General features: G+C 39.3%; 1 protein-coding gene across 13 annotated transcripts in view; it reads right to left on the bottom strand.

Moving 5' to 3' along the window:
• DENND1A (DENN domain containing 1A) overlaps positions 1-13,682 on the bottom strand; it is a 379,559-nt gene that overhangs the window by 128,898 nt on the left and 236,979 nt on the right. The window lies entirely within an intron of this gene.

The raw sequence follows: 13,682 nt of genomic DNA on the forward strand, positions 1-13,682 counted from the left end.
CACAATCCTGAGCAATGCAAGTTTCAACGCTGTAAAGAGGCAGTGTACATAGTGCTACAGTGCTGGGAGCTATTCCCCTCATGGAGATGGTTTTATTACAGCACTGGGAGAGCACCACACAGCCTAACATGACTACACAGCCACGTTAAAGCGCTGTCATGGCAGCAATTTAACATCCACTGTGTAGACATACCATAAGAGCAACAAACTCCACAGCAAACTGATGCTCAAATCTTAAACCAATCTTTGTAAGGCAAAAACAGACAGACTACATGGCCACATATATTTGGCTAAACTTATTTGCTAAGAAAGTGGATGTCTAACATGCAAAAAATTGATAACTGATTAGGAAATTTAAGTCTAAGACTGCCCTTTGAACGTTTCAGAAATTTTATTGGGTTTTTCACTTCAAAGGCCTAGCTAAAGAGTTAGAGGAAGAACTTTGTGGGTTACAGAACTCAGTTAGAAATTGTCTTCTGGACAGAGGAACAGAATGGCTTCTGGAAATGAACATCTGAGAGAACCATTACAAAGGGATGGAAATGATACAGATTTGGAATGTTGTTCCTAGAAGAAAAATCTTTTCATCTTTCTGTTTGTACACATGGGCAAAAAAGTTCTAAACCCCAATGCACACAACCTCTTCTGAACAGTCAGCTGGAATAAGGCTTTTGACTCCGTTCCCAATCCCCAAGTGAAAGCATTGATTGCTGAGTGTTTAAGGTTACAATGGTACACAGATGCACAATAGAAGAAAAGCACAGCCTCTTTTAAAATAGCCCTTCGTAGCTTTTGCTGTATAAGTACCCAAGAAGCAGAAGAATGCCAGATTTCATTTCCCCTCTTAAGCAACATTAACCGCACTGCTGGTGGTTTCAATAATGGAATTTAAATATTCCCTTAATCAATTTTTCCATCCAACCTGGGAACTACAGATAGTTTTTAAATTCACATATAAGTAAGTGGAATATCTAAGTATCTTATTTATCTATATATTCACCAGATCCTGAGTTTGATCTTCTCTGTCCACCTACCTAGGCTTCCACCAGCCAAAGAAGCACGGTAATGGTCCTGAGCATGTTCTGATGAGGTATTCGGACAGCTGGATGAGAAAAATTAATAGTAATCTCAACCCACTATGTTATTTCTTTTGAAACATCCTCCTATGAAATCTGATCCACGTACACTACTTTTCTACAGGGAACTAGAAATGTGAGTTCCTGTGAAGCACACATCCAATAATACTGGATCTTCTGAAAAGAAAACACAGAATCCAAAATGTTTCCAGATCAGGAAGACGTGAACTGACACTTGAAATGCATTAGCAACTTGGACAGAGTCAAGAATGTATTCTATCACAAACCTGGCCTGTAAGGTAAAGATGGAGTGAGAAAAAGTATTGATGGCAAGAGGAAGCAAGAAAGGAGAATACATAATGAACAGTCTGTTCAAAACATAGATGGAGAAATTCATTTAAGTTTTTTTTAATACTAGGAGATAGAGTCTGGCAATTCATTGGCATGTTATCTCAAGACAATGCAACTTCTGCCCTCCAAGTGGCAAGGAAAGAAAATAATATGCTTGTTAAAGGGTGACAGTGTCTAGTCAGCTGCACAGCTTCAAACTAACAGATACCAAGAAGCAACTAGTAAGATGGTTGATACTCAATATTCAAATAGTCAGAGTTCAGATACCGGTGTTACAGGGGGTGAAATACTGTAGATAGACCACCATACCACAGACTACCCACTGGAGGTCTGATGGTATCATCCTGGAGGACATCAAACCACACTGGTACATGTGACAGGCAATTTATAAGCATGAGAGAGCTAGGTCTGGAACAGCAGTGGTTTTGAAGTTAGAGATTGGTGAAGGGGCTTTGACATGGAGTAAACAGGCCCAGGGCCTGCAAGGACAATGCCTGACAGTTGGAACCATTAACACCAAATTCACACACACACACACAAAAAGGAACTATGAAGTATGGTAATAGAGGAAATTTTCCAATAAAATGGTAAACTATTATCTTCCCCGAATAGTGCCACTCTCTTGAATAAACAAACTGTCTGCTTTTAAAGTCTGCTATAGAAAACCCTTTTAATCTCACACCCTCCAACCATATTGAGCAGTCTCTAAAGCCAATTAATTAGGTCATTTATGCACAATCCCTCTACGTAGCAAGAACAGGTCTCTAAAAAACTTTTTGTGGGGAAAGGGATGTTAAAAAAGTGAGGCTAGGGAACTAAATGTGTGTCAGCAAAAAGTAATACATGAGAGAAAGCATAAGAAAAATTTAGATCAAAGTTTTTAAAAATGGGAACCTAAAGTTAGGTTACTACAGGCAGCCATAGGCACCTAAATAAGCAGCCTCAGCTTTCAAAGGTGCTGGGCACCCATTAGAGCCCATCAACTTCAAGAGTGGTGGTTAGGTGCTTACAATCCATCCATCCATCCATCCATCCATCCATCCATCCATCCATAAAGCTCTTTATTTAGGGTACATCTACACTGTAAATCGTCCTGCCCGGCAGTGAGTCTCAGAGCCTGGGTCAAATGATGTTCCGACTTGCAATGGCCCTTAGTCTCTGAGAACCTCACCTCTCTCCTCTTTTCAAAGTGTGGGCTCCAGCCTGAGCGGGAATGTCTACACTGCTATATTTAGTCCTGGGGTGTGAGCCTGAGTCACCTGATCGAGGTTCTGAGACTTGCTGCTACAGATATATGACTCCATCTTTTGTTCTGTTGTGAGTTTTTTGTTTTTTAGGGTTTTTTTTTGCAGTGTAGATATGCCCATAGATGCCTAAGTCTGCACTTTGAACCCTAAAGTTAAGCTTCTCTTTCTGAAATTCCTGGCCTTAAATGGTATATTTAAGGCTAACTGGCTGCTGTGCTCAATGCCAAATTATAGCTAAAACACTCACACAATCCATTCAATTGCCACATACTATAAATAGGTCACTATCTTATGCACAGAGCCCAACTTGGAGGTTGCTGTTTTTTTTGCTAAAATATTTGCCATCAGATCTACAAACTAATTAAGTCTGATTTTAAGGAAAGACTATTCCATGTAATTCTTTCCTTAGAAAAGGAGCACAAGTCCTTCATGAAAAGCAAGATACTTTCCTCCCTACTCTCAGAAACCAAAAGGTCACTCAGTTGGCTTACATCTGATAAACTCTAAGGTAACCCAGGAGTCTTGCTTCTCCTGGGAGTCAGGAAGCAGCAGACAAACTGATTTGCTCCTTCCTGCTTCAGAAAATTAAAAATCTCAGTTATACTCAGAGGACTCTTGAAAGCGCCAACAAAAAATCTTTAGCAATGTGCTTAACCAAAGCCAGAAGCTTTTCAAAATTGAGCACCAGAAGGACAAGACAGAAGGAATTAAACCTCCTCTTGATTATCACAGGAGCAGCAGCAGTAACCTACACTTACAAATTTGAACTTGCCAGTGGGTGTTTCTGTAACTTGGATGAAGAATCTATGGGTATGTCTACATTGCAATCATACATCCATCACTGGCCCATGTCAGCTGACTCGGGCTCGCAGGGCCCAGGCAGTGGGGCTATAAAACTGCAGTGTAGACGTGCAGGCACGGGCTGGAGCTGGGGCTCTGGGACCCTCACAGCATCCTGTAAAGCAGCATCCTTTCACAACCAATGTCTTAATAAAGGAAGATAGGTTACAACTCTTTGGGTACCTTAAAGACACTTCTGGATTGAGGTATAGGGTTGCTGCAGAATTATGTGAGTAGTTCTCTTCTAATGGTGGCATCCTTCAGCCCAGGGAGCAAGAGAGAGTGTCTGGGAATGAAAGCCACTTTTCATGTGAGAGCTCTCATAAAAGCCCCCAAGTTGCAAATCTGCTTTTCACCTTAAATGCACCAAATTCCAAAAGGTACAACTAGCTTCAATTTATTAATAGTCTCCTTGATTCTCCATCCCCATACCCTAATACCAAATGCATCATCAGTAAATCACAAAGAATAATATTCTATTTATCACAGCCGCCTAACTAGCTAAACAAAATATTGGAAACAATGCACTGCATGCTTAATAAAATGAAGTAGATATATTAAATCAGTATTTTACAAACAGTACAGAGAAACAGAGAATAAGAGGAAAATATGATTAGAAATAGGTGTATAAACTCTGCAGCATACACAGTCATAGTATATTAGACAATTTGTGCATTAGTTTGCATTTGTCTAATTTTCCTATAGACTTTGCGCATGTGTTGATTCAAAACACTCCGGTGAAGATATGGGTCATCTGCTCATAAAAAGGAGAGGTTTCCCCCTCTTTTCACTTAATTCCTAGTAGCCTTCATTCATTCATAATAAAATATGGCAAGACAGACTAACATCTCCACCTGCCTTTTATTTTAAATGCCACTTTTTAAAGAGTGGAGAGGTATGGAAACCCAGTTTAACAAGCACACTGAACCTATTGTTTATGGCCTCCATAAACATGGCTTAGTAAGAATTACTGACTTAATCAGAGTGAACTTATCTCCTGGTGAAAAGAGCACTTTAAATTTCAGAAATGGCACCTTTACTGTGAAAGTCTCTTAACTTCTGAAACAAACTCCAGGGGGCCTTAAATACCAGGCCAGTAAATAAGCAGCAGTTAGTGTGATGTGTCCTGCTCATGAGCATCTGAACACTTGAAATCATTAAATTATTTTATGTCGAAGTTTGCAAAAATACTGAGAAACTATATTCAATAGAGAAGCATAAAAAAAGGCAAGAGAGTCTGAGTGAGGCAAAAGGGCAATAATTAATCACATGTTGTAAACAAACTTCTTCATCATTACTAACAGCTTATGTTATTAAATGTGAAAGAAAATATTAAATCAAGTTTATGTTTCATTGTTTACACTCTTTGTTTACTTTTTGCCTTTCCTACCACTTGAACAATGTACTCAGTTACACTTGTGTTTGTAGTTCGCTTCATTTTCAGATGCTTACTACTACATTTCACAAAAAGAAAAGGAATATTTGTGGCACCTTAGAGACTAACAAATTTATTTGAGCATAAGCTTTTGTGAGCTACAGCTCACTTCATTGGAATGCATCCGATGAAGTGAGCTGTAGCTCACGAAAGCTTATGCTCAAATAAATTTGTTAGTCTCTAAGGTGCCACAAGTACTCCTTTTCTTTTTGCGAATAAAGACTAACACGGCTGCTACTCTGAAACCTACTACTACATTTGAATTTCAAATAAAAAATTCTATTTGTATAAAATGAACTACTGTCACTAGATTTTAAAAAAAACAAATAGTGGAAACCTCTCTCTTGGTCTTAGGATTTTTAGCTTTTTTTTAAAAAAACAATTTAAAGTTTGAGACAAGTTTAACTTTACAGTAGCTCTTCATGATCAGATACAAAGGAGATGGGCATATTACAAATACTGAGGTGGAAGATACGAGACAGAAAACATATTTTCTTATTAAAAAAAACAAATGTTCAAAAAGTTTACCAAACAAAAATAATAAATTTTTCTATCATAATTTTATATACTTTCTTAGAATGCAAAATATCATTCACAAGAATTAGTCTAAGATCTGTTTGCTTTATGACTTGTCTACATCACTGACAACATTTACATTTTATTTACCTAAGAACACCACAATACTGCAGAAAACAATGTGTCAATCTGGCTACCAGAAGCAGGAAAAGCAACGGATATAAAATTTTATTATTTCATGCCCCAACAGCAGCCAGAAGGACTTAATGAAATCACCCTTAGATTTACAATCTGAAATAGCTATTCAACAGGCAGATATGGTTAAGTTAAATGTACCCTCTGACCTTTCAACCCTTTGATCCTGGCACAGCAGGTGGCCTACTACCCCCTCCTGTGCATCTTCCACTCTTCCGCCAGTCTCCTAACCTTGATGTGCAGTAGCCCTGATCCTATACAGGTGATTCTCAAGATCCTTATCACAAGCAGCTGCTGCTGCTAACTGAATGACAACAATCACTAATGCTGATGTGATCCAATACTATTGGGCAAGAGAGGAAAAGGCTTCTTTCTGCAGATACTGAAAAGTTTTTGAAGGTTGAAATTAATAAAGATCTCTCCTAAAAACTTCATATAAAAACATATCCAGAATCTCTTTTTAAATCCAAAGTCATTTTTCATTGATAGACCATTTTAAAAATAACTTTTCATGCATTTAGGGCAGTGGTCTAAACTGTGTGTCGGGGCCTCAAAGTGGGCCGGGACCCCATTTTAATGGAGTCACCAAAGCTGGCTTAGACTTACTGGGTCCCGAGGCTGAAGCCCGAGCCCCACTGTCCGGGGCCAAAGCTGAAGCCCTGGACAGCAAGGCTCAGGTTACAGGCTTCCTGCCAGGGCCTGAAGCCTTAGGGCTTTGGACCCCTGCCTGGGGCGGTGGGGCTTGGGTGGGCTCAGGCTTCGATCCTCCTCCTGGGGTTATGTATAATTTTTGTTGTCAGAAGGGTGTTGCAGTGCAATGAAGTTTGAGAACCCTTGATTTAGGATGTATTTCATCTCTTCCTCTAAAACAATAAACATGAATGCTTTACAGTCAAAATACCTGCATATCCAAAAATTGGCTGTTTTATTTCTTTAAGTCTTGAATTAAAGATTGTTTTTTCATGTTCCCATGTGTCTGCTATTTCCTTATTATAAAATTTCGAAACTACTTCCAAAGTTATTTGTAAAAAAGCCACAGCTTGGTAATGCACTTATCAAGTTCACAAGTTAAACCCTTTATGAAGCACTAAAGATTATCCCAGCTAACGTTACAAATGAAAAATACACAATTATCACTACTACTGAAAAACCTCAATGGCTAATGGCAAAGATTTCATAGGTACTTAGAGAATGGGTGTGTGAGTGCAACTGAAAGCTGGGTACATAGGGAAAGTTCAGAGACTATCATTCTATACAACTCTTATCAGATGTTTACTGGGTCGAACTAGACTAAAGATTTTAAAGAAGAACCTGAAAGTTATCCTATGACAACTATGTCTACTTCCACTGAGATGAACAAAGGTTCACCTCAGTGGAAGTAGACATAGTTGTCACAGGATATGCAGATTCAATATGCAGATACTGGATTTTGATCTTGGTAACTGTTCCTCATGCTTAAGTACAATAAAAGAGAGAAACATTTTCTTTGCTAACATATTTGATTGTAATATTTTGTACACAAAAACATGTCAGTGAATTTGACTGATCTAGAATATATTTGTAGCCATAGATAAAGGATGCCTAAGCAATAAGAGTTTCTTAAAGGTACACTATGTCCTTTCTTTATACAATGGCTGGGATGATAGTTTCATGCCTTGAATCCAGCATCACAGTGGCATGCATTATTGCATATTTACACAAAGGCTATGACTGTGGTAAGTGGTGAATGGAAGATCGTACTGTCAACAATTGAATATCTGACAGCTACAAAGGAATATCCCAAAACAGTTAAACAAAACCACATGTACTTAAATCCCAATAGATATCCTACTAGGTCAAGGGCATTCCTCTTCAATCAGCACCATCGCACTAATCGTTTAAACTACAAAAACAGTTGCTGAACCAATCACTTACTATGACAAAACATAGAGAGGTTGCCAACTAAGTTTAGCACTGCTCATAACACAAACATTAACTTAAAATAATGTGGACTCTGAAATAGCATTTAATATAGGGGTAGAAACAAAAGTGGAAGACTGAAGGAACGAATTAATTTGAGATGGTTTCATTATCTTATCTCACTTCTATTTATCAGTACTAAATACTTATCTTTATCTAATATGAATTCGATTAGTACCATAAGTGTGCCCCATTATTCATGTAATAGTCCAAGCCTTGCTTATATAACAGCTTATAAACTTTTAGTCTTCTTTGAAGTCACTTTATGGATTGCTAAATGGAAATCTTATATAGAATGACTAACTAGGTGATGATAGAAAGACTGAAAAATAAGAGCACCACACAGTTCCATATTTTCTACCAGGATTTTCCCTCATAAATCAGCTGGTGCCCTCTGACCTACCACAGGAGATTATCTTATCTCACTGGAGAACATTTCAGTCACACCAAATTAGACTTAACAGTCAATGGATACATTTGATATTTTAATCATAAGAAAAATTTGCCATTTTTCATTAAAATAGCTGCTGCCTCCATATAGGCTCCATGGAACACCAGAAACTCACAGCTAACTCTAAGGTGCACAATTGTTTGGAAAGGTCTGTGGAAATAGATTTCAGAGTAGCAGCCGTGTTAGTCTGCATGAGCAAAAAGAACAAGGAGTACTTGTGGCACCTTAGAGACTAAAATTTATTTGGGCATAAGCTTTTGTGGGCTAAAACCCACTTAATAAGATGCATGCAGTGGAAAATGCAGTAGGAATATATACACACACACACACACACACACACACACACACACACACACACACACACACACACACAGAGAAAGAGAGAGAGAGAGAGAGAGAGAGAGAACATGAAAAAATGGGTGCTGACATACCAACTCTAATGACATTAATCAATTAAGGTGGGGTATTATCAGCAGGAGAAATAAAACTTTTGTCGTGATAATGATCCAACTGCTCCCAGTCTTTATTCAAGCCTAATTTAATGGTGTCCAGTTTGCAGATTAATTCCAGTTCTGCAGTTGACAGAGCCAGAAGAGTACCCAGATGTCACCTACTACAGGACAGGCCCAACAAAGAAAGTAACAGAACGCCACTAGCTGTCACCTTCAGCCCCCAACTAAAACCTCCAGCGCATCATCAAGGATCTACAACCTATCCTGAAGGACGACCCATCATTCTCACAGATTTTGGGAGACAGGCTAGTCCTCACTTACAGATAGCCCCGCAACCTGAAGCAAATACTCATCAGCAACCACACAACAAAAACGCTAACCGAGGAACCTATCCTTGCAACAAAGCCCGTTGCCAAATCTGTCCACATATCTATTCAAGGAACACCATCATAGGATCAAATCACATCAGCCACACCATCTGAGGCTCATTCACCTGCACATCTACCAATGTGATATATGCAATCATGTGCCAGCAATGTCCCTCTGCCACGTACATTGGCCAAACCGGACAGTCTCTATGCAAAAGAATAAATGGACACAAATCAGACGTCAAGAATTATAACACTCAAAAACCAGTCGGAGAACACTTCAACCTAAAAGTCACAATTCTTCAACAAAAAAACTTCAAAAACAGACTCCAATGAGAAACTACAGAACTGGAATTAATTTGCAAACTAGATACAATTAGGCTTGAGTAAAGACTGGGAGTGGATGGGTCATTACACAAAGTAAAAACTATTTCCCCATGCTAATTTTTCCCCTACTGTTACTCACACCTTCTTGTCGACTGTTTGAAATGAGCCTTCCTGATTATCACTACAAAAGTTTTTTTCTGCTGCTGCTAATAGCCCACCTTAATTGATTAGTCTCGTTAGAGTTGGTATGGCAACACCCATTTTTTCATGTTCTCTGTATCTATCTATCTATCTTCCTACTGTATTTTCCACTGCATGCATCTGATGAAGTGGGCTTTCGCCACAAAAGCTTATGCCCAAATAAATGTTAGTTTCTAAGGTGCCACAAGTACTCATCGTTCTTTTTGTGGAAATAGAAAAGACAGTGTAAGTTAAAGAAAAAAGTCTTTACATTACTCCAATAATTCTTTTAAAGGGAAACATTTTGAGAACTGTTGCACCAGAATCAAGATTTATAAAGAAAAGACCTAAACACAAAACAAATAAATTATTCACTTCTTATCTCCAAGTTAACACGCTTTAGCTACTTTTTTCTCCATAGAGATGTTTCCATATTTAGGCTCCCACTAAAACACAATTTGGAAAAATGTATGTAGGAATGCTCTGATCCTGGAATTTAAGCTGTCTGGGGCAGAAATTTGAGTACATGGAGAACCCCAATTTCTTCCATGGGACTCCGTATAGGCACAGGCATCCCACTTGCTTGGATCTGACTGTAGGATCAGGGGCCTTAGGCTCTTCTCATCCTGGAACCAGAATCTTTGTGTGTGTCAAGCACTTTGGAAGACATCTTGGCTGTAATTTATATATTAATTTAATTAAACATTTTCTACTGATCTATATATTGGACATGAATAGGTTGGAGTATGAACAAGAGGCTACTAGGCAGCTCTCCAACACCACTTTCTACAAGCCATTACCCTCTGATCCCACTGAGAGTTACCAAAAGAAACTACAGCATTTGCTCAAGAAACTCCCTGAAAAAGCACAAGAACAAATCCGCACAGACACACCCCTGGAGCCCCGACCTGGGGTATTCTATCTGCTACCTAAGATCCATAAACCTGGAAATCCTGGACGCCCCATCATCTCAGGCATTGGCACCCTGACAGCACGATTGTCTGGCTATGTAGACTCCCTCCTCAGGCCCTTCGTTACCAGCACTCCCAGCTATCTTCGAGACACCACTGACTTCCTGAGGAAACTACAATCCATTGGTGATCTTCCTAAAAACACCATCCTGGCCACTATGGATGTAGAAGCCCTCTACAGCAACATTCCACACGAAGATGGAGTACAAGCCGTCAGGAACAGTATCCCCGATACTGTCACGGCTAAGCTGGTGGCTGAACTTTGTGACTGTCCTCACCCATAACTATTTCACATTTGGGGACAATGTATACCTTCAAATCAGCGGCACTACGATGGGTACCCGCATGGCCCCACAGTATGCCAACCTTTTTATGGCTGACTTAGAACAACGCTTCCTCAGCTCTCGTCCCCTAATGCCCCTACTCTACTTGCGCTACATTGATGACATCTTCATCATCTGGACCCATGGAAAAGAAGCCCTTGAGGAATTCCACCATGATTTCAACAATTTCCATCCCACCATCAACCTCAGCCTGGACCAGTCCACACAAGAGATCCACTTCCTGGACACTACGGTGCTAATAAGTCACATAAACGCCACCCTATATCGGAAACCTACTGACCGCTATTCCTACCTACATGCCTCTAGCTTTCATCCAGATCATACCACTCGATCCATTGTCTACAGCCAAGCTCTACGATATAACCGCATTTGCTCCAACCCCTCAGACAGAGACAAACACCTACAAGATCTCTATCATGCATTCCTACAACTACAATACCCACCTGCTGAAGTGAAGAAACAGATTGACAGAGCCAGAAGAGTACCCAGAAGTCACCTACTACAGGACAGGCCCAACAAAGAAAATAACAGAACGCCACTAGCCATCACCTTCAGCCCCCAACTAAAACCTCTCCAACGCATCATCAAGGATCTACAACCTATCCTGAAGGACGACCCATCACTCTCACAGATCTTGGGAGACAGGCCAGTCCTTGCTTACAGACAGCCTCCCAATCTGAAGCAAATACTCACCAGCAACCACACACCACACAACAGAACCACTAACCCAGGAACCTATCCTTGCAACAAAGCCCGTTGCCAACTCTGTCCACATATCTATTCAGGGGATACCATCATAGGGCCTAATCACATCAGCCACACTATCAGAGGCTCCTTCACCTGCGCATCTACCAATGTGATATATGCCATCATGTGCTAGCAATGCCCCTCTGCCATGTACATTGGCCAAACTGGACAGTCTCTACGTAAAAGAATTAATGGACACAAATCAGACATCAAGAATTATAACATTCAAAAACCAGTTGGAGAACACTTCAGTCTCTCTGGTCACTCGATTACAGACCTAAGAGTGGCTATCCTTCAACAAAAAAGCTTCAAAAACAGACTCCAACGAGAGACTGCTGAATTGGAATTAATTTGCAAACTGGATACAATTAACTTAGGCTTGAATAGAGACTGGGAATGGATGAGTCATTACACAAAGTAAAACTATTTCCCCATGTTATTTCTCCCCCTCACCCCACCCTCCACTGTTCCTCTGATATTCTTGTTAACTGCTGGAATTAGCCTACCTTGCTTGTCACCATGAAAGGTTTTCCTCCTTCCCCCCCTGCTGCTGGTGATGGCTTATCTTAAGTGATCACTCTCCTTACAGTGTGTATGATAAACCCATTGTTTCATGTTCTCTGTGTGTGTGTGTGTATATAAATCTCGCCTCTGTTTTTTCCACCAAATGCATCCGATGAAGTGAGCTGTAGCTCACGAAAGCTTATGCTCTAATAAATTTGTTAGTCTCTAAGGTGCCACAAGTACTGCTTTTTTTTTTATATATTGGACAATTAGAATATCCTTTTAATTATGCTTTAACATTATTTTACGTTTGAAACACTGTCAAATAGCAAATCTTAAACAATACACAACTGTTAAGAACATGAGTGAATCTTCTGATGCTAACAGATTGCTCTAACATGGTTCGCAAAAAGAAAAGGAGTACTTGTGGCACCTTAGAGACTAACAAATTTATTAGAGCATAATAAATTTGTTAGTCTCTAAGGTGCCACAAGTACTCCTTTTCTTTTTGCGAATACAGACTAACACGGCTGCTACTCTGAAACATCTAACATGGTTGTAAGATTCAATATATTGTTCAATATATTGTACAAAAAAGTAACAGCTTTCAGCTTTAGAAACAGGCTAACAGGTAAACTACAGTAAAACTACAGTAATAATCTCGCTAATTTGACAAAAGCCTATCTTCCTATGTCAGGGTGCAGACAAATTATGGTTTCCTTACCAATAAATATTAGATCAAATAGCCCCAGATGGATTTTTTTTTTAAATGGCAAAGGCAAAGATATCCAAGACACAAAAACTTGATCTTTTAGTACAGATGAAGGACAAGAGTTTTGTTTGTTTATTTGTTTTTAATTTTACATGGCACTTTGCATAGCAACACTTCACCAATGTGTCTGTGTTCCAGAAGCTATGGTTTATTAAAAAACCATACTGGATACATACTGCTAAACACTATGTTTACCCATACAGCTTGCACCCAAGAGATTTTTCTATTTTGGGCCTTCTGACATGGTGTTTGGAAGGACTGTAAGACAGGAGGGTTGGGATGAGACATAAACACAACCTGGGGAAAAGTGGTGCTAGTCAGATGTCCAAAAGCATTTTGAGGAAGGAACCTCCAATATGCAGGTAGTTAATATTACCTCTTCTTTAACCACCCCAGGGCTAAACGAATCAGTCAAAAACTTTGGGATTGAAGTATTTTTTAAAAGTAGAGAATAATATTTTAAAAAGCCGAAGTAAGGTAAATGTCTGACACTGGTGTGGGGCAGAAAAGTTTTTGTGCTATACAAAAAAAAAGCATAGAACAATAGATGCTAAGTTATCTATCTAGATATTTACGTGGCTCCAACATTTTAGCATCTAAGTACCTGAGCATGTATTATCTGAAACCCACTGTGATATAAATCTAGAGTGTAAGTCACATTTGCACAGGTTAGGCAAACAAATCAGTTTTCACCTTAACACCATGCATTATTCTTCACCACTATTCTGATTTGGACAGTCAACGTAATATTTGTTACAATATGAAGCCAGGAGGAAACAAGCATTTGCACATACTGTCTGTCTTCTCAGGAAGAAAGGCTACATAGGAAGAAGAATAATGACAAGAGGGAGAATATTGTTCCAGTTGACCAAAAGTATAAAATCGTATGTTCTTTAATGACACATGATCATCTCTACCAGAAGAGGAAAAAACAGATTGCCCTTCGT

This window comes from Dermochelys coriacea, chromosome 16 (genome assembly GCF_009764565.3).
Source record: "Dermochelys coriacea isolate rDerCor1 chromosome 16, rDerCor1.pri.v4, whole genome shotgun sequence".
NCBI lineage: Eukaryota > Metazoa > Chordata > Testudines > Dermochelyidae > Dermochelys > Dermochelys coriacea.